This window comes from Brachyhypopomus gauderio, chromosome 6 (genome assembly GCF_052324685.1).
Source record: "Brachyhypopomus gauderio isolate BG-103 chromosome 6, BGAUD_0.2, whole genome shotgun sequence".
Taxonomy (NCBI): Eukaryota; Metazoa; Chordata; class Actinopteri; order Gymnotiformes; family Hypopomidae; genus Brachyhypopomus; species Brachyhypopomus gauderio.
Genome location: NC_135216.1, coordinates 11,499,502 through 11,525,640, shown reverse-complemented (window position 1 = coordinate 11,525,640; position 26,139 = coordinate 11,499,502). Strand labels below are relative to the sequence as shown.

The following is a 26,139-nucleotide window of genomic DNA, read 5'->3' as shown; positions in this document are numbered from 1 at the left end:
CCTGTCCTTTTATGTGGTTAATAATGGTGTCTCTGCTGTGGAGGACTGGGGTTCAAGCTCCTGTCTGGGTAAATGCACCACGACAACGTGGAGTCCTAGTACTTCATTTACCCAGCTGTGTAATGACTGTACTTGTAAGCTTCTGTGGATAATAGTGTCTGCAATTCTGATTGATGCTATTGAATATGTCTTACTGAACAAATATCCTACAATGCTGACACACTGATCTACCACCGGCTGCCCAATGCGAACTAGATATTTTCCCACATAGCTGATTTGAAAGATTTTCTAGCTCACGCAGTCAAACTCAGTCAGACACAAGTGATCTTGAGCATGGCATGTTGCTAATGTCTTAAGGTTTCAGGTGGAACTTGTACTTGTGAAATGTGATTCTGCATTATGTTCATCGGTCTTTGTAAAGCTTTCTCTTTGACTACACACAGCAAACCATAACATCCGTGCAGCGATTGTTTGGGCTGATTGCACATCAGAACATAGCACCCCCACCTGCCTAGAGTCTATAGCCTTAGAGTCTCGGGTAGCCTGTTGTGGAGTTTTGTATTGGGCTGCAGACCCCTGCAGAAGCCTGTAACTGGGAACTAAGCTAGTTTGTACATCCCATCTGTGGAAAAGGGTTTCGACCCATTTCAGGCAGAGCTCCGACTGTGTGCTAAGACTGTGTGCTAAGACTGTGTGCTAAGCTTCCAGAGAGAACAGAGAGTGCTGTGGTGATTTTCTCTGCTTGGTGATTCAAGCTAAGGGGGTTAAGCTTGGTAAAGACACAGAGATAGGTGACACAGCACTCATCTATAACGAAGGTCTTTATTAGTGAGAGATCAGTCTGACAAATTAGCTTGTGTAGCGCATCTTTATGACAACTGTATGACTTTGGGGTCTGACTTGCTTCTCCCCATCTCACACCCTTCAGCCGATAGTTTTATCACATTTGTGAGCAGTTGGCGAGGTGGATGATGACATTAATGTAAACCTTTAGTTTGTAGACTGTCTATGGGACCTGCAAAGTGGAATGTGTTGTGTTGACAGCATGTAAGCACCCACAGCTTACTGACTCATGCTTAGATGTTATTTTAATAGGCACTGTGACGGCTGGCGTTGTCAATAAAACTACTCCTTTACACAATGTTGATTTGCGTGCGCACAAATGTGTGAATGCAATATGTGTCTGTTGTGTTTGTCCGAGGTGCCTCACGACAGATGAATCAGAGAGCTCTGCCCGTTTCACGCACAACGTGTTTTCCACTGGATTCATCTTTCCTTCTGTGTCTGGCCAAACCTCCTCTCACGTGACATGCAGGAGAGCTGCTGGCTGGGTGGCCGTTTACGGACGCTCGAGAGGGGGAGAGGCTGCACTCTGCTCACCTATGGGGCCACGACGGTGTGGTGGCGATGGGGTGGGGTGTGTGTGTTTGTGGGTGTGTGTGGGGGGGGGGGGGGGGGTGGGTGTCGCGTCCACCTGCACCTGCTCCCAAAACGCCCGTCCTCATTCTGTCTCCACCTCATCTATCAGTGGTAGCTGTTAGAAGGAAAGAGGCTTTCATCATCAACCAACGGGCTCGACACTCCTACGATGAGTTTACGCCTGTTGTTCCCGTGGCGTGCGGGTGAGCACGTGTGTGCTGTTCTCTGGCAACAACACAAGTGTGGTTAACTGTGGTCGATTCAGGAGAATCTCAACCATGATTTCTAGGATAAAGGCCACTTTCAGTTCACAAAGATCTCAGGGGGCGGTGTGAGGGGGGCGGGGTGGAGACAGGGAGAGAAAGTAGAATAGGTAAGTCTGTAATGGAGATGTGATAGTTGTAGAAGAACAAAGATGAAGGGAGGAGGCAGTTTTCATGCAGTAGCACTAAATGCCCTGCCATGTACAGAGGGAATCCTGGGATGAGGTGCTGTAACCAGATTCCTGCCCAAAGATCTGAGAGTGTGAGGAGGGTTATGAGATGAAGATGAAGGAGTTCAGAAAGATAAGCAGGAGCAAAACCATGAGCTTCGAATTTCAGAAAGAGGATTTGGTACTTAATAGGGAATGAGACAGATAACCAGTGTAACTGATGAAGAACAGGGGTAATATGAGAAGTGTGTGTGTGTGTGTGTGTGTGTGTGTGTGTGTGTGTGTGTGTGTGTGTGTGTGTGTGTGAGTGTACTCTAGCAGCTTTGAATGGATTGAAGTTTATTCAGATTGGCAGGAAGATTTTTTAAGATGGAAACACAATAGTCAATACAAAAATTGATGAAGGCATGGACTAGTTTTAGTTTAATTAATGTACAGAAAATGGCAAAATGTTGGCAATATAAGGGTTGTGAAAAAAAGCTAATTTACTGAGAGATGAAATATGGGCTGTAAGTGGTGTAGAGCCCATGTAACGCCAGAAGAATGACATGGTTCCCAACAACTTGGGTGAGTTAAACAGTCACACTTTCAACTGCAATAGCAAAAACTGGGCATTTGGGAGACTCTGAGTTGAAGATTATTAACATAATTTAAGGTTTATCTCTGTTTAATTTAAGAGAATTCTCATTCTTCCACAGTTTGAGGTCATGGATACATACCAGGGAGGAGGCACAAGTGTTATTGGGAATGTAATTGAAATCCATCTGCATAACAATGAAAGCTAAGACCATGATTGTGGATTATTTAATGGCTAATGTAAATAATGGAAAGGATGGCCCAAGAACTGACCCTTCAGGCATATCTTGAATGAGGATTAATGGTATCAAGAGCTTAGGTCAAGCAGGAGCAGACGTCCAGCATAAGCAGACAGCAAAAGGTCGTGTACAAATCTCAGAAAGGCAGTTTCATTACTGTGATGTGTGAGACATCAGGATTGAAAAAATGCTCACAAAGATGAAATATATTAGTTATCTATATTTTCAATAACAAAATACACAAGTTGCATAAACACCAGGATTTCCTTAACTATTAAAATGAGGTTGGGTATGACACCATAACTACTAAGAGAAGTGACAATGGGTAAAGACATGATTTCTTCTAAATAGCCATAACAGCGGCAATTTTGAGGTCAGGTGTAACAAAATTCATTTGTATGAAGTGATCGATTGGAGCAGAGGTGGTGTGCCCACAGGCCTTGTGAAGAGAGGTAGGGCTGGGGACGAGCTGACAGGATGAAAAGCTAGACTGTGTAATAAGTTCAGAGACAGTGGTAGGATCTGTGCTGGTGATACTAATGAACGTATCATAAGGGATTACAGAAGAAGAAGAATTGCTGAGATGCAGTGCGAAAAAGGTTGATAGATCTCGCAGACTTTATCATTGAAGAAGTGTAAGAAAGTTTTACATTGATCCCTAGTACTAGTGATATGGACCCAAGGATGATTATGGATTTGTAAGTGGTTCAAAATAAAGTTCTGGGCGTAATACTGCTGCCTTTAATCAGAGAGGGGTAATTAGCATTAAAAGAATCCCAATAAACATGTTTATAATGATTGTACATTTGAACATGGACAGTAAGGCAGGGTTTTTGTTATAGGTGTTCAAGACACTGGCCATTGCCTTTCAAAGCTCAGGGCTGCATCATGGGAAGAGTGCTTAGCTGGATCTATAGGGACATAATGATTAAAATGTTAGAAACAGTATCATTGTATTGCAAGACTATGGCATCAGAACTGAAACTTCAAGAGAGAAGAAGAAGAAGAGTTGGTATGAATTAGGATGGTCTTAATATTATGATTAGTGATAGCCTTTTGCTAAGTGATAGGAACATCAATGCTCCATTCAATGAGTCTCTGATCAGAAATACCAATAACAGAAATGGAAGCATTAACATTCATGAGCCCATTAGAACATAGCAGATCCAGTGTATGATCCTGAATATGTGTTCAAAAATCTACGTCTTGCAAGAGGACGAAACAATCCAGAACATAATATGAATTCAGTAGTAGCAGCTACTGCTAACATGCATGTTAAAATCCTCAAGTAAAATCATAGTAGTACAAAACGATGTGGTATGGAAGACTACTTCATTCATTTTCAAAGTTGTGATAAACAGTGGCTAGTTTCACGCCCTTACACTTCACACAAGGTTTTGATAGACAGTTGTACCCAGATGGTTTGTACCCAGATCCGTTTACACGTAAAAAAAAAAAAAATCTCAAGACTGCTGCTAGGTTTCAGTCAGCAGCTGCAAATCTGAACGGTAGGGTCAGTGATTAATGCAGCTTCATTAGTTATGGGATGCGAGATCAAGAACGCTAGGTTTGTGTGATGCGTAACAGAGGAATCTGATTTACATATAGTGTGAAAAAGCTGTGGTTTATTCAAAGGAGCTACCCGAAGATGACAAGATGAGCGTGACAGTTCTGAACTTTAAGTTCATTTATAGAATAGGTACATCAGTATCAGTTGACAATAGAAAATTGTTTGTGCAAAATCAACTCCAAAACCAACAGTAAAGAGAAAAATCAGTCCACCGCCAGGCACTATAATCATTTATTGATCTAGATCCAAAGGCAGGAAACTGGAAATAGCTTTTAAAATGATTTAGCCAAACACCAGTTCCCCATGCCGACCAGGCACATTTGAGTGCTTGGAAACAATAAGCAACCTATACATAAACAGATTAGCGATTACAATTTAGCAAGAGAGTACATACTCCCTCAGCACAGAGGCCATTCACACTGGTGCAGGGAGGTGGGAGAGGGCTTGAGGTGGCAGAGGAGGAGGAGGAGGAGGAAGAGGAAGATGAGGTGGAGGAGGCAGAGGAAGTGGATGAAGAGGAGGTACAGGAGGAGGAGGAGGAGATTCAAAACAAGTGGGTGTTGGAATTTCTTGCAAATCTGAAAGTCCGAGATGGAATGAATACAATGTCAATCAGTCAACTGGTGAAAAAAGACAGAAAGGAAGCAAAAAAAAAGTCTCAGAAACTATATCTTCTAATGCAGTAGGTGGGATATGACAAATTTATCAGTGTGCTTGTGTGTGTTTGTGTGAATCAAAGAGGAAACGTACAATGCCCCTAGAGCTGTCCATCTCTCTCACACCACTGGGGCTGCGCTGCTGTATGTGTGAGCCCTACCCGTCTTCTTGTTCTGTGTGACCTCATTCGTATGTATGACCTATGTAGGGTTCATCAATCACTCCTCATTCACAAATGTGATTCTTAACGTTGCTAAATATGGAATAATAAAAAAAAACAAATGCCATTTTAGCAATTTGAATGTGAAGAGTTGTTCACAGTATTTCTTGGTAAAATGTTGATACATTTACTACAGAAATCCTGGATATGGGTTCACTTTTCGACTATCAGCTAAACGACACACTGGACTTTAAGCCAACATTGAAGTGAGTAATTATTAAACACATAATAAAATGTGCATGGCTTTCAAGTAGAGCCATTGTGGCAGTGCTGTTGGAGGAGCTCAGACTCCTGCTCCCTCCACACTCTTCCCAACCAGCCTTGAGCCAGACAGGACCAGTTAGGACGAAACAGCCACGCCACTTTCCCAGACCAGAGAGCTCGTCCGACAATGAGAGCAAGGGAGAATTACCAAGACGAAAACAGATGGGAAGGAGAGAGCGTGGGGGGAGGGGTGGCTCTGATCAGACGGCAGTAGCGATGCCTGGCAGGCGTCTCGGTGGCTTCTCTGGAAACCATGTGCCTCGCTCTGAAAAGACAATTAATAACTCCATGCCATCTCATTAGGAAAGTGAGGGGGGGGGGTGGCTGTGACCCACTTCTGACACGGGATGAGCCGTTTGACGGGAGTGATGCTTCCCCCACCAGGAGAGAGAATGCACCTTCATCTTGTGCCTGTTATTTGTCGATCGTGAAGCCTAACAATACTGGAACATAAACTAGAGGCTTTACGCACCCATTTTACTCACGCGGGCGTTCACGCCTCACCTGATGTGGGCTTACCTGCCTCTGAGTCTGCATCACCTGAAGATAGTGGGGGCGGATGGTGGGGGCTGATGGGAAATCGGCTTGAACCTGTGCTCCTGTATTTTTCCCAGCATGCTGCTGTCTCTAGCCGTAGTCCTACCACTTCCCTCCGTGCTGCTGGCTGCCGAGTGTATACCTCTCCCTCATTGGCTCATGCAAGGCTTGCAGATATACTGAAAGAAACCGCATGAGCGTAATGGCAGTTGGGATTGTGGAGCACAGATGGGAAAGGGAGAACTGCTACAGTCAAAAAGCAATAATTGATCTAGCCTGTTGGTGCTGATGGATGTGGGCATGGTACATATATTCATGTTAACAGATTGGGAATGTGTGCATCTTTGAGCTGTCTTTCTGTCTGCCTGTTTGTAAGTCTGTGTCTGTCTATCTGTCTCTGTCTTTGTGTCTGTCTCTTTTCTCTCTCTCTCTCTCTCTCTCTCTCTCTCTCTCTCTCTCTCTCTCTCTCTCTCTCTCTCCCTCTCTCTCTCTCACACACACACACACACACACACTCAGCACAAATGCACAACTTTATTAAAGCCTGGGGGACACGGGAGTTCAAGCCTCAATAAAGGATATTGCTACTTAGAGTGAATGTGTGTGTGTGTGTGTGTGTGTGTGTGTGTGTGTTATTTGAGGAGAGCTACAATTCAAATAGTTCACTCAATGCACCACAATACTTATCTCATCAGAATATTTTGACATTCTCTACAACTAAGACAGTCAGAATTGTCAGTGGAGTACATTACCAGGACTGTGAACTGTTGTACTTTGGTCATCTACAAAGAAAGCCGATGTAGACAGATTGTCATGCAGCGCACATGACTTTCAGAATAATAAATATATAATTTACTGTCAATTGTTAAAAGTAAGGTTAATGAAAGCTTCACATTATGAATGTGCAGCCAAAAAACCTGCAACAACCACATTTTATGTTAATATAGATCAAGAGCACCTTGATGAATCTAAGACAGTTTTGAAGGCAAAAGTTGATCCAACCTGGTACTGATAAGCTCTACCTAATAAGGTGAATGGACGATACACTGCCTCTAGCCATGCATAGAGCATGTCCAGCCTGTATGGTTTTACACAAGAGGTAGAATACAAGTCTTTGCACACCCCTGGACTAGTAACCAGAAGTTTACGGTTTTAAGCCCTGCCGTTGCTAAAGTACTAATGCTGGGTCATGCCTCAACCCTCAACTGTTCACACTGTACTTGGTCATTAAGGTGCTTGCATAAAAGTATCTGCTAAATGCTGTATATTCTATGTACAGTGTAGAAGTAATGCATAATCACTTTTTCGATGTGGTGGTTCTCTATTTTTCCACGGGTAGTCCACGTCATGCCTCTGTAGAGCCTCTCCAGCCCCTCCCGGTTCTGTAGGGTGCTGGGTGGTTTACATCATGGGCATTTGGAACCCCGTGCAAGACCCTCACGTTTCACGTGGCTCCACCTGCTTCCTGCTGAACTATCGCTCACTCACGGACACCTACTGGGAGTGGAGTAGAGATCTTCAACATGTAGCGTGTGGCAGACGCAGGCCATGGTGATATCGTGATCACTGGTTGTGGAAACACAGCTGTGTCTTTAAGATGCTAAGAAAATGTCGTATTTCATTTCAAAATCGAATACAGACAATGCTGTCTCGCATTTTTATAATGTCAGCATGGATTACTGGAATGTTGGATCTGATGTTAATAACGATAAACAGTGAACTCATCCCTGACATTGTGTTTATATATTTGTGTGTGTGTGTGTGTGTGTGTGTGTGTGTGTGTGTGTGTGTGTGTGTGTGTGTGTGTGTGTGTGAGTGTGTGTGTGTGTGTGTGTGTGTACACGTGCATGACTGGGTGATGCAATAGAGCAGAGGAGATGGCAGTCACTGGGGTGCTAGGCTGTGATTGGACAGAAACTGTGTTCACATGAGGATGTGGTAGGAAGAGTTTGTTCTTCTCATGTTTAATGAGGCCTGACAGGAATTAAGAGCAGTTGAGAGGGAGCTAATTAGAACAGGGAGGAGCGAACAGTGAACAAGAACTCACCTCACTCCTCCATTCAAGCTCATTCATGCTTTCAAGCTTTCGTTAGTTACCAGATCTCTCTCATACTGCGTTAAACAAAGTGGCAAAGGAGTCGACTGTCATATTGTCCATTTTTTTTTGTTATACTGGTATATCACTTCTGCTGAGTCAGATTCAATGCCATTGATCAAATGCAATCACACATACAAAGGAACACAGGCATAAATGTGGTGAGTCATGTAATGAAGAATTAATTCGATTTGAGCTGCATTTCTGTCACTTTATCTTTTATGTTTTAATATAATTTTTTGTGCACTTTTTATTGTTTTGTTCATTTTATTCTCATTCATTAAAATTGGTATTTTATGTTTACTATGTCAAGCACATTGTAAACACTTTGTAAAAAAGACATTATACAAATAAAATCTATTACTCGAGTTAATCTAAACTTTTACTATAATAATTTGTTAATTAGTTCTCTTAATTGTTCAATTAATTCTACCAATGAACAAGAGGATGCTGGGTGTATGGCAAGGCCCATGTGCAGTGCTCATTAAACCTGACAAACTAACTACATTCACATGCACAAATCCATTTTTTCTTCATATTTTTATACTTACTGTTTACATTCATGCTTACAAGTGCTCTGTCAGCAGTGTGAATATCAGATGTATCGGTGTCTCTGTACAGTATTAACTGATTATATTAATATGTACAACCCGACGAGAGATCACATAAAGAAAGTGCCACATAGCCTCTGGCTACAGTTTGGTTTGTGCTATTGTTCATAGTGTTGAAACCTATATGGTACTTAGCTAATGAGAATTTATTTGTTATTTTGTGCCTTTCTGAGGTGTGTGTGGATCACAGTGATATTTCAAAGAAAGGGTTTTAGAGTGTGTTAATGTGTGTGTGTGCGTGTGTGTGTAGGGGGGCGAGGGGGGGGGGGGGGGGTAAGTCATGATTAAGTTTATAAAGTAGCTATTATGTAATAGTAAAGTTACCAGCATGCTAGAAGTGGCAGGAGAGGTAGCAATAGAACATGTTTTCATAATGGAATCCTTGCAGACCAATTAAGTAATTAATATCCTTGCTTTTCTGTGCAGGGCGCCTGTGTTTTAGAAAATGCTAGAATGGCCACATCGCTCTAATGATGTTCCAGTTGCAGTGGGGTTAGTTCAGCTCTCCTGTGAACAGCCATAGCTGTGTGCTGGATCATCACTAACAGAGTTTAATTAATGTGGAAAGAGAGGAGTCAGGTCAAGCTCTGGCATTTCTCCCCGTCAAAGCCCACCAGCGACGTCTCTCCCATCCTCACCACCAATTAACTCTCAGGAACTATTTTTTTTCCTGCTGCCTTCATTCTAGTTTAATATTTTTCATTAAAATCAGTGATGGCAGATATGTGACCATTCTCAGCAGTTTTCTGCATTTGGTGTGTCTTGTTGCTGTGCCATAATGTTTGATTCAGCGGTTGCTTTTTTAAAGCAGTGTGTTCAAGTTATCTTAAAAAACAGAAGTTATTTGGTTGATTACCCTCAAATGTCTCAGGTATGGACTACTGGGCAGACATGAACCTGCTAATGGAGTAGTAATGGAGTGCTGTGGAGTATGTCACTGCACACCAGACACATGGAACTATATTCATTAATAAAAATACCTTAAAAATAACCAGACACCCTGGTCCAAATCTAAACATCTGGTAGCCAGATTATGTTAATTCAATGATATACAGTTGAACTGTGTGGAACTGGAAAGTTTTGGAAAGGTCTTCTCAAACTTGACATGAATTTGACTATATTGTGATGCATATAGAAGGAAAAGTATTTTGAGAGAGGATACCTGAGAATTTAGCCTGGTCCATTTACCATCATGTCCTTGTCTCTGTCTTCTGTTATATCTGGTCTCGTGGTTAAAGGGACCAATGATACCGAGGGTGGCTAATTCTACCCCAGGGTTACTCAGCCCTGCTGATGGAAGTTTGGGGTTTGTCTGGCTCACACCCTGTCATAGCCAGTAAACAGTGCAAGCAGAGTCAATCACACCAAGTAGAATCAATCACACCAGGAACCTGCCTGAAAGAACTTAAGAGCTTTCAACCAATATCCCACCCAAGAAGCGTGAGAGAAAAACACAGAAAAGCTGCAATAAAAAGTTTTATTTGCAAAATAAATTGTGACCTTTCAACCTAAACTTCAATTAAGTGGGTTAGCTTGTTGAGCTGAGCTTGCTAACCATGCTGTGACTTTTCCAGTACTGTGCTTCCATTGGTCCACATCAGGTGGCCAGTGTAATGGTCCTTCTGGGCCTAACTGGAACTCACCTTGAGTCTTAGTACCAGAGACCCAAGCACGCATAACACCTTGCCACGCTACTTAACCCAACAGGACACAAGAACATTGTCAGGTCTAGCCACCCAATAAACTAAAGGGCCACAGCATGGGGTGAACCGTTGGAAGAATAGATCCATGATAGACAACCCTGAATTCTCTGGCTGCTGCACTGAAGTGATGTATTTCGCAGTGTTCTCTAGTTGTTACCACTGAAATGCCACCAAGCGCACCTGGTTTAATTCACATGCGATTTCATAACCAACCAAAAACTGTGAAAGCAAGCTCTAAATGACTGCTTACAGTAAATAACTCAGAAATATTTAATCAGGCAATCCATTCCAAGGCGCCTTAATCTGTAATTAGTCACACAAACATATGCAAATATACGAATCGGAGAGAAGCAGCTGGCCGTCCGTCAGCAGAGCGTGACGGCTTTTGAGGCCCAGCGTTCTCTGTCTAGCAGGGGACAGATGCAGCAGGCTGAACCGGCACGCTGGCAGACTTCAGATAAATAAATTTCTCTATTGGAAAGAACAGGAGCCGATAGTAGCCGATGGGGGATGTTCAGAAACACATACAGGGTTTATTAAGGCCATTCCAAGAATCATGGACTAAATAGAAAGAGTGAAACCCAGTCAGATCCATAACCATTAACACACACACGGAGCAGCACACCCGGTTCATGACTGCACATTAACTAGAAAGTAAAGAACCACAGAGGGGAACCAGCTTACAACTGCAAAGAGTGACAAAACACAAGACTCCAGAATACACAATGTGTAATTATGTACTTAATAAGACACAGGTGCAAGTAATGATGAGCAGAAACAGTCTGGGCAGAGCTAGTACCTGTGAGGACCGTTCACAGGTGGAGGAAACGGTGTGGAATGTCCTTGGGTGGAGACACCCTGACATCTATCTCTTCCCAGTAATTATTCATTAATTGACAGTGAGGGGTGTTACACATGATTTTGGAGGCAAGGATCCAGTAGAGCTTCCCAAACAAAAGAACCTTCCCTGGGTGTTTGCTAATGTTGCCTAAGCAGCCTAAATGAATGCCTGTCCTCCCCATTTGCTTCTCTTCATAAATTGTTCCCATGACTTAGCTGATTCGAAACTGCTGTTAGACTTCTTTGCTGCAAGGTTTGTCACATACACATAAGAATTTGCAAATGATTTATTTCTTAGTGATATCATATCAAGGTGCCAGTTGCTGTGGGTTTCAACAGCTGGATTTCAGGCTGTGATCTTATTTAACAAGAGACGCAAGATATCGGTGTAGCATATTGTCATGCTACGTATAACACTGCCCGTAACCCTAAAATAACCTGGACAGAGATGGACTCTGCTGATTGCTTCTGTGTCTTGGATTCTATTCTTGACTTCACATGTGAAAAATTAGACAGGTTGAGGAAGTGTTCTCAGGATGAGATGTAATTGTCCCCCCTTTTTGAACAACCCATTAACCCCTTTCAGTGGGGTGAGCCAAAGCTCTCAGTGACTCTGAACATATGTGTCAGATTTCCAATATTCCTTAGACATCTGCCACTAATGCACAAGCAATCAATTCATCCAATAACATCCCATCCTTTACTGCCAGTTGAGCTTCAAAGCAGACGGGTACTGCTGGTTTGGAGCAATGGCTAGCTAAATATTTGAAAGAGGCTTCTGATAAATGGTCACTGCTAATAGCTTCAGCTCTGAATTAGGCTTTGCCACACACACGCACGTACGTGCATGCACACACATAGAAACCCAGCCTGCCGATGAATGGAGTCGTTTATGTCAAGTGTGTGTGCTGATATGTTGTTGTATCTGCCCAATGACTTGATTCAGAGATTTGATTTCTGGAGCAGGTACTGGGATCAGGTTTGGGGACCAAATTCTGTGCATTGCTTTGCATTCCTGGTCTAAAATTGCATTCTAGAAACGTAGATTTCTGTCGGAATAGTATGTGCCTAGGAAACAGTGTATTCAGAGAAGAGAAATTAATACATATCTTTTTTGTCATTCTTTTAATTTCCTGCTTGTGACTCAAAGGCAATATGGATACATTTTGAAAATGGTGGGAAGAGTGAGCCGCACAAGTTGTTTTCGATAATTTTGTCTTTTTTATCTTTTACTTTTTGTGTCTGTCGTCTCCAGCTCGTCCTGCTTTTCGTAACTGTCTTTGAAGTGGTGACGCAGACTTGTGAATTTAGCAAAATTACAGCATGAAGTGCTGAGTGATTCTGCTACTCTGGCTGAACAACTGTGAAAGAACTCATGATGAAGGAAAGCAGGTCAAGGTGGGAGAGAGAAAGAGTGTGAAGAGGAGACAGGGAAGAGAAGAGAAAATACAGCGAACAGAGCACACGCTTGTAGATTAGATATACAAATTCCAGATCAGTGAGGAACATATCTGCTTTGTGTATATTCACTCTAGAGTGTTGATATTATCAAAGCCTGTCACACAACTTGCACATGCCCATAATGACATATACTCTACTAAAACCAAGGTTTGAAGATGAAGAGACATTGCGATCGATGATGAGTTTCTCATTTGCATGCATGAAACTACACATGCAGACCCCTAATTTTAATCACGACGGGTGACTTCAGCCTGTATTCGCATTTTCCTTCAATAACGTGCGATGTAAGCGCACGTGTCCGCATGCGTTGCACGTGTGACGTGTGAATCTCTGTTATAAGGGCGGCGAGTGGTGGTATGCAGCCAGCAAGAGTCAGCACCATCGGCGGGATGTATTAAGCCTGTATTAAATCATCACAGGCTAGATGACAGTGAGGCAAAGAGAGGGAGAGAGAAATGGAGACACGGAGATGACACGGGAATCGGAACTGAAGCAGGCGAAATGAGAAAATAGTGTGTGTAGTGTATGAGTGAGTGTGGTATGTGTAGCATATGAAATGTACGTATGCCTCCATGAATGGTACATCAATAGAGTGATGGGTTAGTCCACGACTCCTTCTGTCTCTCCCACACACTAGAACCCAAAGCCTGTGAGAGACACAGAGAGACACTAAGACACATCCCATATAAACAGCCGTTCACAAGAATAAACACACTTGTGTCAATAGGCATCAGATACACACAAGAGCATGCTGTATATACATACTGTAATATCAGCTCATGCTTTTTAATGTCTTCCAAAATCTTTTTACACACTGATTACTTTGGATCTATGCAAGTTTTGGGAGCCATGTTAAATGGCAGACACTGTATAAACAGGCTTTTCTCTTTTTCTTCTTACTCAATTTAGCACAGAATCCTCTCTTTTTAATAATGCATGGCCTTAGAGACAGAGTGGGAGAGAGAAAGACAGGCAGCAGGAGAGAGAGAGAGAGAGAGAGAGAAAGAGAGACATCAGAAGAGATACAGCTAAACAGTATGAGAAAGAAACTCGAGACAGACAGCGAGAGAGAGAGACAGACAGACAGACAGACAGACAAACAGTGAGAGAGAGAGAGAGACAGACAGACAGTGGGAGAGAGAGAATGCTGAGCCTGCCCCTGCATGTCTTTTTCGCCACTAAAACACGGTGTGACAGGAACCTCTCCTAGTAGGCCCTGCTCCTGTGGAGATGGACACACACACAATGCTGAAGTGCCCACATCTCTTGAGATTCTGAGGGGTCTGAGAAATAGAGAGTCATTTAGATTCTGAAGGGTCTGGGATATAGACAGTGATTTAGCCTCAGGAGTATCTGATAACTAGGAAAGACCGGCTTTTTACACCATAAGATTCTGATGTGAAGATCATGTCGTCACAAATGCTTTAGTTAACATATTGATTATTTTAAATAAACCAATTAAATAATTCAATCGCCACTAATTTAAAACTCTTATCGAGAATATTTACAAATGGCACACGGCTACAATGCCTTCTAGCAACACCAGGAATACTATTATAATACTACTTACACTATTATCATCTTGCATATTGGCAGTCTCTCCTATTTGGGAGATAATCCCTGTTGTTGGAGGATATGTCCTCATCCAGCACTTTAATCAAAAATTGTATCAATTGTGTGATATTTAGCAATTTTTTTAATCGTATCTACTTTTTCAGGACTGACCGTGGAGCAATGAAAAAATGTAATGCATGTGTTTACGTCTCTCTCATTCAGAGACCATGAGCCTGATGTCTCTGCATATGTAAAACAGGGTCTGAGCTGAAGGCACGCTGACTGAATACAGACCTTTTAAATTATAGAAATGATCTGGCTCTTTCGGACCTGGAAGTATTTATGAACCAGGATTTCCCAGTAAGAACTGACATTATCCAGGAGTCAGGACTGTCCAGTAGAGAGTTGTCTAACCTCTCCACTTGTTTTACACTCTTTTGAAGTTAAGTTTAATTTACTAGCTATGTGAGGAATCTTGCTTTGTGAAAACAGTATTATAAAACATGTTTTATTCACATACAGATAGCTGGGTGTGAAAATAGATGTGAGAGAGTAAATGCATATGTGTTTATTAGGGAAAGAAAGATAAGTATGTTAATGATATATCCCAGATTATATGCACAGTGAACGCATATATGCAAAAGCTCATGGATCAAGGCCTCTGGATCAGCAGAACCAGTTCAGTCCGGGAAATGCTGGCATGAGCATTACCACATTCCCCACTGACAGCCAGCACCAGCCCTTGCTCAGCCTTGTGGGAAACCCCTAGTTGCATAGCTGGCCCCTAATTGGACGCCCTGCAGTCTCTGATTAGAGCTCCCTCGCCCTACAGGAAGGAAGGAGAAGCAGAGGGAGAAGAAAGAAGAGTGCTATTGATCGCATTAGCATAAAGAGCCGCAGTGGTGCCGTGACCCAGAGTTACCCACTTGCTCTGCAGTCGAACTCAGAATGGGCAATCGTGTGTCTAAGAGCGGGACTACAGCCTGCCCTGAGCTCCTTGTTTACGGCTGCAGTATCACTTACCAAGTCCCATCGGGCTGTAGTGCTGGCTGCTTGGTGTAAGGGACTGTATTATTGCAATGAGTGCAACAGACTTGCTGTCAGAGTGGGAGCAGATTTTGGCGATCCTCTTATAGAGGAGAATTTTTAAACATATTGACCCACTCATCCAGCACAGAGGAGAGAAAGAGAGAGAAGTTGGAAAGAGAGAGGGGGAGAGAGAGTGGGAGAGTGAAGGACGATGCTTCTATCTTCTGTTGCTGCTCCAGGTTGAAATAATTCTTTTTCATCAACAGAAACTCATACATACAACCCTCTCCTTACATTGCATTATGTATTATGTCATGCTCCATTTTGACTTGTGTAGGCAGTTCTCTGAACAGGCAGCAATTTTTTAGCACAAACTGGCCTTTGCTCTCTGAAATCACTTTCCCATCAACAAAGTGCCAGTGCTCATTCTGGGCTCGGTGCTGGTTCCCAGGAACTAGTTGACCTTACAAGAACAGGCCTACATTTCCACTTGTTTGAAAGATGAACATTATGTATCAATTATGTCGGTGTTCCCCAGCCCAGAAAAAACGAGGCGTTTTCCCTCCAGTGATCCAAGGTTGACATCATGCACAAATTTGCTCCTGTTATGTCTGTTACACTGAGCAGGGCAGGATGTATTTGTAGAGGTGAGCAACATTTGAGGGGAAGTCCAAAATCATTACAGTTCAGACAGATATTCCGAGATCATGTGGCTGAGACTCAACAAAACCTGAAAACATAAAGACATCAGGACCAAAATTAAACGATAGTCATGAAACTTGGAAATAAGTACATTGTGAAGCACAAAGACAACATGAAAGAAATAGTAACAGAATGGCTGGATGTCAGACAGAACCACAGACTGGATAGGACATTGGGAAATGGATTAAACAGGGGACTTGACGGCAGGCTGAACTGGAGACAGGCACAGGAACAGGAGACAGGGGAACCGGAGACTCGAAAAGCTGGGTGAGGTGGGAGGAGGTCTGGAGGTACAGAGCAGATCTGGAAGTGCTACAGAACAGGACAGAGCAGCCCTCACAAAATGGACGCCGTTCCACCAGATTAAAATCGCGCTCACTGCATCCTTGACTGGTTGGTCATTCTATGACACGGAGGGAAACAAAATCAGAAAGCATAACAAATCAAGGAACAACGGTGGAAAGAAAACATGACTGAAATTTCTCCATCCTGAGGACATCATCCCTCATCCTTGCCAACAATTAGAGAGCCATTACCCATATTTTATTATGTAAATTCATGAGAGAGCAGAGCTTATGCTGAAGGTCTGGTGTGCATTTAGAAACAGGTCTTATATTCCCTGGCTGCGACTGTACACATGCTGTAGTCTCTATGTTACAGTCTCTCTAAATATCACACTTCATCAGTTGCTATATCATTTCTGTATCAAAACTAAATTGTGGTGTGTGTAGAAAAGTATTCTTACAGCCTTTAATCTGTTATATTACTAGACTCGCGCATGCACAAATTCTAACCTGAAGCCCAGTTTTCTGTTGAACCGTGCATGTAATGTCACACAGAAGTGAATATATAAATGTTTTGATGACAATAAAACATTGCATATTGTACAATATAGATTTATTACACAACAAGAAAAACCTATTTGTACAAAGCACGATTCAGAGATTGCCTATTCAGCGTAAGAATACCGCAAATGTGTCGCGCTATGAAGTAACGTAGATTTGCGGGTTGTAACTTCTGAATTGTTTCTTAAAGCTGTGTGAAAGGTGTTTTACAGCACTAGCCTTGCAGTCCTCATGTCAGGGTTTGTACAAGCTTTTTGATGAAGCGGAGGTCAGTACTTCCAGTGTGCTGGTCATTAGTAAGACAAAGGCCGCTAATCGCCTCACAGCGGGGAAGAGGGCTGCCGGCTGGCTGGTTTACCTTACGAAAATGTTCGTAGCTTTAGTCACATTAGTCATGAACTATTTACTGAAAACGCAGGGAATCTTACATCAACAGCAATTGCTACAATAGCAATGGTGGTCAACAAAGCTGACTAAGGGCAAACAAAGCACAGCTGAAACCAATGAAAGGCGAGCAGATACAAAACACGAGACGAGTGAAAGCAATCAAGAACACACGGGGCAGCTGCAACACCAAAGCAACATCTAAACTCAGGACTTTAGCCACGAGCATCTTGAGTTCCATCCTTTTTTCCCACTTCCCCCCTGTATTATTGTTGTAAAGCCACCTTGAGTATGAAAAAGTCACTAGAAAATCTTGAGAGTTTGGTACCAGCATGTGGGTGGGAAAGTCTTATGACATAATGACTTTGAGCTACATGTCTGGGCTTCATGCTAGCTCATTTACATCACATACCAGCTGCGTAAATGGGCCGAATAAAAAAACTAAATCTACATTTTAGATATCGCAGCATGACATGTAACTTTCATATACGCCCAAGAGTGATTCACATATGCATACTGCAAATCATTCCCATCATCTGTCCATTGTCATGGGCGGTTGAGCCGTCACAGGGTTGTGGTCAGTACAGGGGAGACAGGGGGAAGCGTGTACACGTCCTTACCTCAGACTGCTGGGACGTCAGGGCCGTCGAGAGAGAGAAGTGACCGAATGCGGCAGCACAGTTTGAGGTCAGGAGGCAGAAGGGCAGTTGGTTGGGGTATTACACACTTTTGTTGTTGTAACAGTTTGAGCTAAAGGCTGTGGACCATGACAAACGCTGCGCACACTGTCAGAAGTAATCAGCATCATAGCCTGCAAAAGTACAGTGACCAGGAGATTAATGCAATATTAATAGTGCAAAGACCTGACACAGGAGCACTCACAGAAGACATGCGCGTGCGCACACACACACACACACACACACACACACACACACACACGAACACACTGCCCTGGTATGTCCATGTGAACCTAACTCCCAGGCACAATTTCACAAAAGCACGCATGAATTGTTAATTGTGTTCCTGGAGTTTGAGTTTGTAATCAGTTTTGGAATGAATTTAGTGCTGGCTCAAATGCATTTGTCTACCCTGACCTATATTCTCATATTTCTGTTGCGTGTCCATCCGGTGGGAACAATAGGAAAGTTATGTTCTAATTATCCTAGCGCTAGCTGAAGTCTAAAATCAATGGGATCCCAGGACTGTGTTATCTAACAATTCATTGTAGAGAAATGAGCACAGTCAATAAGAGCTTACTTCACTTCGATCGACACACCAATATCTCTTCTGTGCAATATTCGCCAGGCTTCCTGTCTGCGTAATTCCCATCTGTAGCCAACAACAGCTGGGCTAGGCTTGGGCTCGTGGGGTGTGCGCTGATGGCACTGGGTCAGGGACCCAATGACCGTGGCCCCATGCAAATGTGACAGACCCTGGAGCCGCTGGGCGCAAACGGGGTGGTTGGAAACGGTGAGTTTGCCGTTCCAGTCTCACTGCCTAATGTCGTCCATTAAAGCGAGGCAGTGCCCCGCAATCCTAAATGATTTCACACATCCTCCTACCTTTAGGGCGTAATTGGGAGCTGCACATACTCAATTAGGCTGTTAATATAGCATCTTAGTTGTTCTTCTCTCTTGGTCTTTAACATTTTCTAATGCTCCCTCTCTTTCTTTCTCTCACGCTTACCAGTTCAGTGGTTCAAAGCTTGATCGTCTTGCGTGATGGAGTAGGCGTGTGCGGTTAGTGAGCCGCAGTTAAGAACAGAAGCAGAGGGATGTATTTTGGCAGGGCTTGGTGTTGCCAGGTAATCTGAAAACACTGGACTGGTTGGAGAAAGAGTTCACCGTTTTCCTCCTGACAGAACAGATGAGGAAAAAACAACAACAACAAATAAAAAGTCAAGTCTTTTTTGTAACATCATCTGTCACTGTCTCTCTGTTCCAGATACTTGAGTGCAGTGTGTGAGTGTATACCATCCACAGGAGTGCCGGTGGGGGTCCAGTGAAGTCTCTCTCCCCTACTGCTGATAATGGCACACCATTTGCAGATGAGGAGGCAGTGAGTATCACCCCTCCCTTTTCTCAGAGCCGCTAATCTCCTTGGTCCGCCGTGCGTCTTTGAAAGCTGTCCCTCCTCAGAGAGCTGTTCCCAATTATAACCTTCTCTCAAGTACCTGGCTCGGATTACCGCGCCCCGGCGCCTTCCGGAATTTGCAGTGAGGTTTTGCCACCTTTCTCCCCCCTCCGGTGTTTCTTCACGGCTAGCCCATTTGACGTGTGCATCCAAAACGGTTCAATCTGTACTAGAATCGTGATGGGGGAATTAGTGTTTGGCGGAGAAAGGGCTCGCAGCAGCAGAGCAGGCCGGGGCGTCGTGAGTGGAGGGTGTGGTTTTTGCATTTGTCCGTGACAAGTAGGGGCTTAATGAAGAGTGCTGCGTGACTGCATTCCAGCCAATTATGCAGGATGACATAATGCCAAGAGGGATCGCTGCGTCTGTGCACACAAAACCGCCTCCGAACTAAAGATAACCTGGTCTAACATAATCGCCACACTGGCCCAGCTCCTTTGCTTCGGAGGTCCGGGGAGATTCATATTCAAGCATTCATTTCGGTGAATTTCAATCAGTTAATTCTTTGAAATGCTTTCACTTCTCTGGACTGCAAAACACATGACATCAGAAACCGAGCCTGTCACCAATGAAAGTCTCTGCACTTTGTTTCTGATATGCACGTCCCTGCAAACGTGCATATTGTTTGCAGGGACGTGCGTGATATTGTTCGTGCTACTCAAAGAGGTTTTGGTGTGAAAGGGTGCAGTGTTTGCATTGGTGCGGTTGGCAGTGCGGCTGTGATGCCAAATCCACTGGTTTGTTATCTCTGTCTGTTACCTCACTACATCTCACTATACCGTTCGATCTCCATCTCAGATGCACTGGGCTTTTTAAGAAGTGTCTTTTATCAGCAAAGTCGGAGAGAGAGCCCACTTCACATATACTACCTCACCTTGTCAACATTTTTTCAACACTTTCTCCCTCTCTCTCTCTTTCATGCACACACACACGTTCACACAAAGTCACAAAAATACTCTAAATTGCTGTGTTAAATCAATTCTTTCTTTTGGAGAGCTCTTCATCAGTTGCGGCTCTGTTTGATGTCTCGGGGTACAGTGTCTGTCTCTCCTGTCTCTGTCTCTCTTTCTCGTCTCCCTGTAGGGCTTCTGTTGTGCAGGGCTGAGTGCTGATCTCACACAGCAGCTGCCGCACACTCAACGTGTGTTTGCTGCTGCTCTCTGGGTCAAACAACATATATGTACACACACGCCAGTGGGCAAGGCTCTCCTGGGGTTTCTCTCTCTCTCTCACTCTCTTTCTACATTATTATAAGTTTTCTGCATAACTATGGATATTTGCCTGTTTATACATCAATCAATAGAAAACTGCTCTTCACTAAAACTAAAGCATTAAATGCTTCCTATAAGGGCAAGTTAAATAACTCTTGTAAACTTTATAAAAAGCATATCCGTGTATTTCAGCACATTTGTTTTATATAGGCATGTGCTATGCAAACATTTATAGAACTTTCTTTGATAGCATGGCTTTAACATCTTACCATGAGTTTGGTTTTACTTAGCTTGGAGTGCATGTGCTTGTGTGTGTGTGTGTGTGTGTGTGTGTGTGTGTGTGTGTGTGTGTGTGTGTGTGTGTGTGTGTGTGTGTGTGTGTGTGTGTGTGTGTGTGTGTTTCTGCTTGTGCTTGAGAGACAGATCAGCACAATATCCACAATTAACTGCAATTTGGCAGCAGGCTGCTGCTTGCATGTGTATATATTTATGTAAGTCCATTAGCTAAACTGTTCATTTTATGCAATTTCCTAGAAGCAGTGGTTACATATAAAAAGACATGAGTGAGTTGCTGCTTGTTGTATTTGGTAACAGTTGTTAAGTACACTCTCAGAATCTCATTCAGATCGTCCTCAAACCACCTTTGGTATAAGGTGCTGTCTCTGAGAATTTTTCGTTTTATAAAAACTGTTTTAATACACATAAAACATACATGGATTATACGTCAAGTCAGTTGAAAATTTCCACGCAGTTATATAAACGTTGCGTTTAATCAGTAGAAACATTCTGAGTTTGAAAACTGCTGAGCTAGCTGAAGCCAAACATGAGCAAGCATGTGTGTGTGTGTGTGTGTGTGTGTGTGTGTGTGTAGGTCATCACTCCCATGTGCCTCTGCTGTCTGGTAGAACCCTTCCACAGAAATGCTCTAAAAGCCTTTCACAGAATGTCTCTTCTACCCTGCAATAAATTGTTCTTTAATGAAAACTGCACCGCTTGTAATGCCGATGTAGGAGCACTATTTGCACACAGATTTTATATTGGAGGGGAAAAAAGCAGCGATGCTAATGTAAAATGTGCAGGTTTTAAATGAATAAAGAGCATTCCTACGGGGCGTGTTCCACTCTTCATGAGAGCTCGTCTCATAGCGTGGTTCATGTCTGAGGTCATGGTTGTGAGAAACAGTGTACGCTTTCTGACATTTCTGTTTCACTGGCTCATTACCTTCCTAAATCATGCTTCTGTTTCATTACTCCTCCACCTCCTCACCACCCCCCCACCCCCCCAACCGCTTTCTCGCATTATGTCATTCGCTCTTGAACATCACCTCACAAGTGTTTTGAGTATGAGGCAGGCTGATCGCCTTGGTAACAGGGGATGGGCAGAAGTGGCAGAGCAACCCCCGGGGTAGGACATGCGACAGGAGGTGGGGCAGTAAACATCTCTAAGCAGGTGATTGGCACACAAGTGGCTCCTGCATGTGGGAAGGAGCATAGTTGCATATGGTGTCCACCACGGCCTTGGATCACTGGAGGGGAAGCCTTCTGGATAGCAGTCCATCCATGCATTTCTCTTTCTCTCTCACTCTCTCTCTCACACTCTCTCTCTCTCTCTCTCTCGCTCTCTCTCTCTCTCTTTCAGGTATTGTAAATAAGCCCTCAGTTGTGGCAGCTATAGCATTTAAGGTGTAAATGGAGAAGGCGAGTTGTAGTGACACACTGCTTCTTTCTGAGCACCAACACTGATAGGCGTCAGGAGAAAGGCGAACGTTCTATGCAGTTGCAGTCAGACTACCCACTCATCCATTGGGGTTAAGCACTCGGGGTTGTCCAGGGCAAGATCTCTCCTGAGTCTTTATGAATTCAGGCACTTCTGTGTGGCAGTGACATCTTTCACAAACTTGGATGGGCTTTTCATGTTTTCTTCATCATCTACAGGGCTGATCTTATATGTCTGTACACCTGTGCCTGAGTCACTACATATAGATGCCTGCATGGATGGATTTACCTATGGCTTCAGTCTCTTCATCTAGAAGATATACTTCTTTGGCCTTGTGTGAACTCCATCGTCAGGGTGAAATCAGCGTTTCCCTGCAGTGGGAGAAAGAAGACTGAGACCAGTCCGACCCGCTTGTCCTGATGGTTACATGGTCCTTCAGATAACTTCAGCACACTAACCCACAGGGAGGAAACTGTCCCCCTGTGGTACGTTTCTCAGTGATGAAGCAGCCAATGTGCCTGGGTTGGGTTAGCATTATTATAAAAAAATAGAAATATATTAAATTATATTGGTATTGCAATATCAGCATTCCTGGAGGAAACAGTTTTTAGGGGGGGTTGTGCAGAAGTCTCTTTATGGTTCATGGTGTCCCACACTCTCATGTAAGAAAATAGTGTTTCAGATCTTTTTTATGACATAGGGTTTGCGTAGTCAGTCTGACATTGTCAGCTAAGCACTTTGATTCCTTTAGTGCCTCGAACAAACCACATCCCTATTTATTCAGTTCAACTGTGGCATCACGCACTGATATAACGCATTACAGAGACATCTCTGGACAACATCTATTTAGACTATTTCTTTTTTTAGAGGTGTTGTATTTGTAGACTATAGGAGCAAAACAGCAGGTGTAGCGTTTAAATCTGAAGCTGTATTCCTTTTTAGAATTCCTTTTAGTATTTCATATCTCAAACTGTAAACACATACACACACATGACTTGCGCACACACAACAACAGCCATGTGGAGGGTAAAGGGTAGATAGGCAGATGAAGAGTCTGCTGTGTGGTGGTTTGCAAAGGTTAGCCTAAGCTATGCTAATGAGCTCATCTATAACGGAGCAGAGAATGCTGGGTAGGCAGTTAGCTATTGTACATGCTTAAGTGTTAAAAACTGTCTGGGGAGCCATTGCACTCTCTCTCTCTCTCTCTCTCTCTCTCTCTCTCTCTCTCTCTCTCTCTCTCTCTCTCTCTCTCTCTCTCTCTCTCTCTCTCTCTCTCTCTCTCTCTCTCTCTCTCTCTCTCTCTTTGTACTCTACCTCTCTCCTCAGCCTGATGCACAACGTGTGCTTTCTAAGCCAAACATGAGCAAGCATGTGTGTGTGTGTGTGTGTGTGTGTGTGTGTGTGTGTGTGTGTGTGTAGGTCATCACTCCCATGTGCCTCTGCTGTCTGGTAGAACCCTTCCACAGAAATGCTCTAAAAGCCTTTCACAGAATGTCTCTTCTACCCTCATGTGGAGGGTAAAGGGTAGATAGGCAGATGAAGAGTCTGCTGTGTGGTGGTTTGCAAAGGTTAGCCTAAGCTATGCTAATGAGCTCATCTATAACGGAGCAGAGAATGCTGGGTAGGCAGTTAGCTATTGTACATGCTTAAGTGTTAAAAACTGTCTGGGGAGCCATTGCACTCTCTCTCTCTCTCTCTCTCTCTCTCTCTCTCTCTCTCTCTCTCTCTCTCTCTCTCTCTCTCTCTTTGTACTCTACCTCTCTCCTCAGCCTGATGCACAACGTGTGCTTTCTAAGCACACAACGTGAACCATATAAATGGATGCAGAGACAGACAGAGGGGGAAAGGAGGCATGTGCGTTGATGATGGCTCTATTGCAGTGCGGGTCTCTGGGTGTGGCGGAGAGGGGACAGATGGGAGCGCAGGGCGACAGGTATCGACTGCTGCCCCTGACTGTCTGCCTCGCAGCGCGGCTTATCTGACAAGCGAGTGAAGCACTGAGAAATTGGCTTAACACAACCACGCTGCACTTCCTCCACTCAGTATCTCACATCTCTCTTCCGTCCTCTTCCTCAGTTAATATTTTTTTGCTCTCCACTACCATCCCTTCATTTTTGTCCTTTTTTTACTGTCTCTTCCTTTTCTGTGTTCAGCACAAAATACCCTTGTTTCGTTTGTTTTCTTGACCCGACTCTTTGTCACGTGATTTATTAATTATGAGTTCGCTGCATTCTCGTTCAGTTCCTCTGTCTGTTCTTCGTTCTCATGATTTATGCCTGTCTCTTGGGGATGATATATCTTCTCTCCTCAACATCCATCTTATCCTGATTCAGTCCGCTCCAGCAGTCAGTGCCCATTTGATCTTCTCATTGGGTGTTGCGCACGTTTCATCTTCTGGACCACTGTCAGTAGTGTTGCCTTGTGTTATGAGAATTAAAGTTGTTAAGGGCCACTCACAATGAATGATTTGTAGGAGTCTGAACTTTTGGGAGCTGTAATAAGAGTGATCCATCATTGCGGGGGGAAGGAGACAGAGCTTCTCAGTTCCTACAGGAGCAAACCTTCTGCCACCCAAAAAACCTAACTCTGATTGTTGAATTAAACAGAGAAATATAAATAGATTGTTGCCACCAAAAGTTGTTTTTTTGCGGAAAGATGGTGATAGTGAAGTATATGATATGCAGCTAAGACTATGTGAAATCCAGTTAATATTCATCGAGTAGTGTTTAGTGTTCAGGGTTAGCTTTGTTAGCATGATCTGGTGCTCAAGCATGTCTCTGTTAGCAGGGTGTAGTGTGATTTGAACATGCTATAAAAAAAAAGTTGTGCAGTGGAAATGTAAGGAGAAAAATTAATGAATTGCATTCTCTTTGTATATTGACGCTGTTGGTCCTATGACCAACAAACAAAGGTTTATGTCAGAACAAACATCGTTCATCTTATCTCTTTCCACTCATTTATTGGCTGGTTTGTGGATTTCAGCTAGCTAAAATCCTCATCTGCATGATTTTGTAGGGGCCCAAGTCAAAATAAGTTTCGCAATGGTTTTGTAAGCTGTAATGGAGGTCGTGAAACATATTAGTGAAAGGAGGAGATTGGGTAAATCGTAGAAGCGAGTGATCAGATTGGCAGTAGAATATTTGGTGCTCATAGTGCATTTGATCTGCTTTCATCCACTTCCTTCCTCTCGCACCAGTGCAGTATGTACTTTAACTCTACACAAATGGAGACTGCAAGCCATAAATGTGCCCTTTGCTCATTTGAGAGAACTTTTTGCAATTTCATTACTACCAATTACCGCCTTGCATAAATTTAAATAGAAGTTGGCATTTCCAAAGATGTGGCAAAAGGAACCTAGGAGTGTTTCTGAAAGGATTTGTAATGTACTAGACATTTATAAGGCATTTCTTAGAGAAACATTACTTCTTTTTTCTTGGAAACATCTGACAGCCTTCAAGTTGAACTACAAATGACACGTTCCTGTTTGTACCAATATGGCCGATGTTATCTGGTGTTAGGAGGATGTGTTAGGTGATGTCTGTTGGTTTCTAACTCCTTATTGGGCTTTTCACTAAGAAATAAAAATCTCTTAGTGATGGCTGATGTAAGACCCAAGCGTACGTGTCCTGAATTCACACATCTGCTTTCTGATTCCCATAAGGAGCTCCCCCACCTGACAATGGCATGATTCCTGAGAGGAATATGGAGATTTTGTGTCTCCTCTTGAGTGACTCCACTTGAGCTTTCAGTGCAGTTATTAATCTGACGGATTAAATTACTGGAGTGGACTGCAGTGAAAACAATAATCAGAGAGTAGATTCATTAGAGCCCCACTCTGAAAAATGAGAATCACGTATCTGGAGACATTATATGTTAACGTAACCAACGTACAAATGAGCTAGAGATTGCTTTTATCCATTAAGCTTTTATCAGTATGATGCAC

At 43.3% G+C, this 26,139-nt stretch overlaps 1 protein-coding gene across 1 annotated transcript in view; it reads left to right on the top strand.

The window, feature by feature from the left end:
• dlgap3 (discs, large (Drosophila) homolog-associated protein 3) overlaps window positions 1–26,139 on the top strand; it is a 120,578-nt gene that overhangs the window by 50,555 nt on the left and 43,884 nt on the right. Inside the window, exon 2 of the mRNA XM_077008695.1 lies at window positions 19,084–19,197. The gene's annotated coding sequence lies outside the window, so the exon portion shown is untranslated. The remainder of the gene's footprint in view (window positions 1–19,083; window positions 19,198–26,139) is intronic.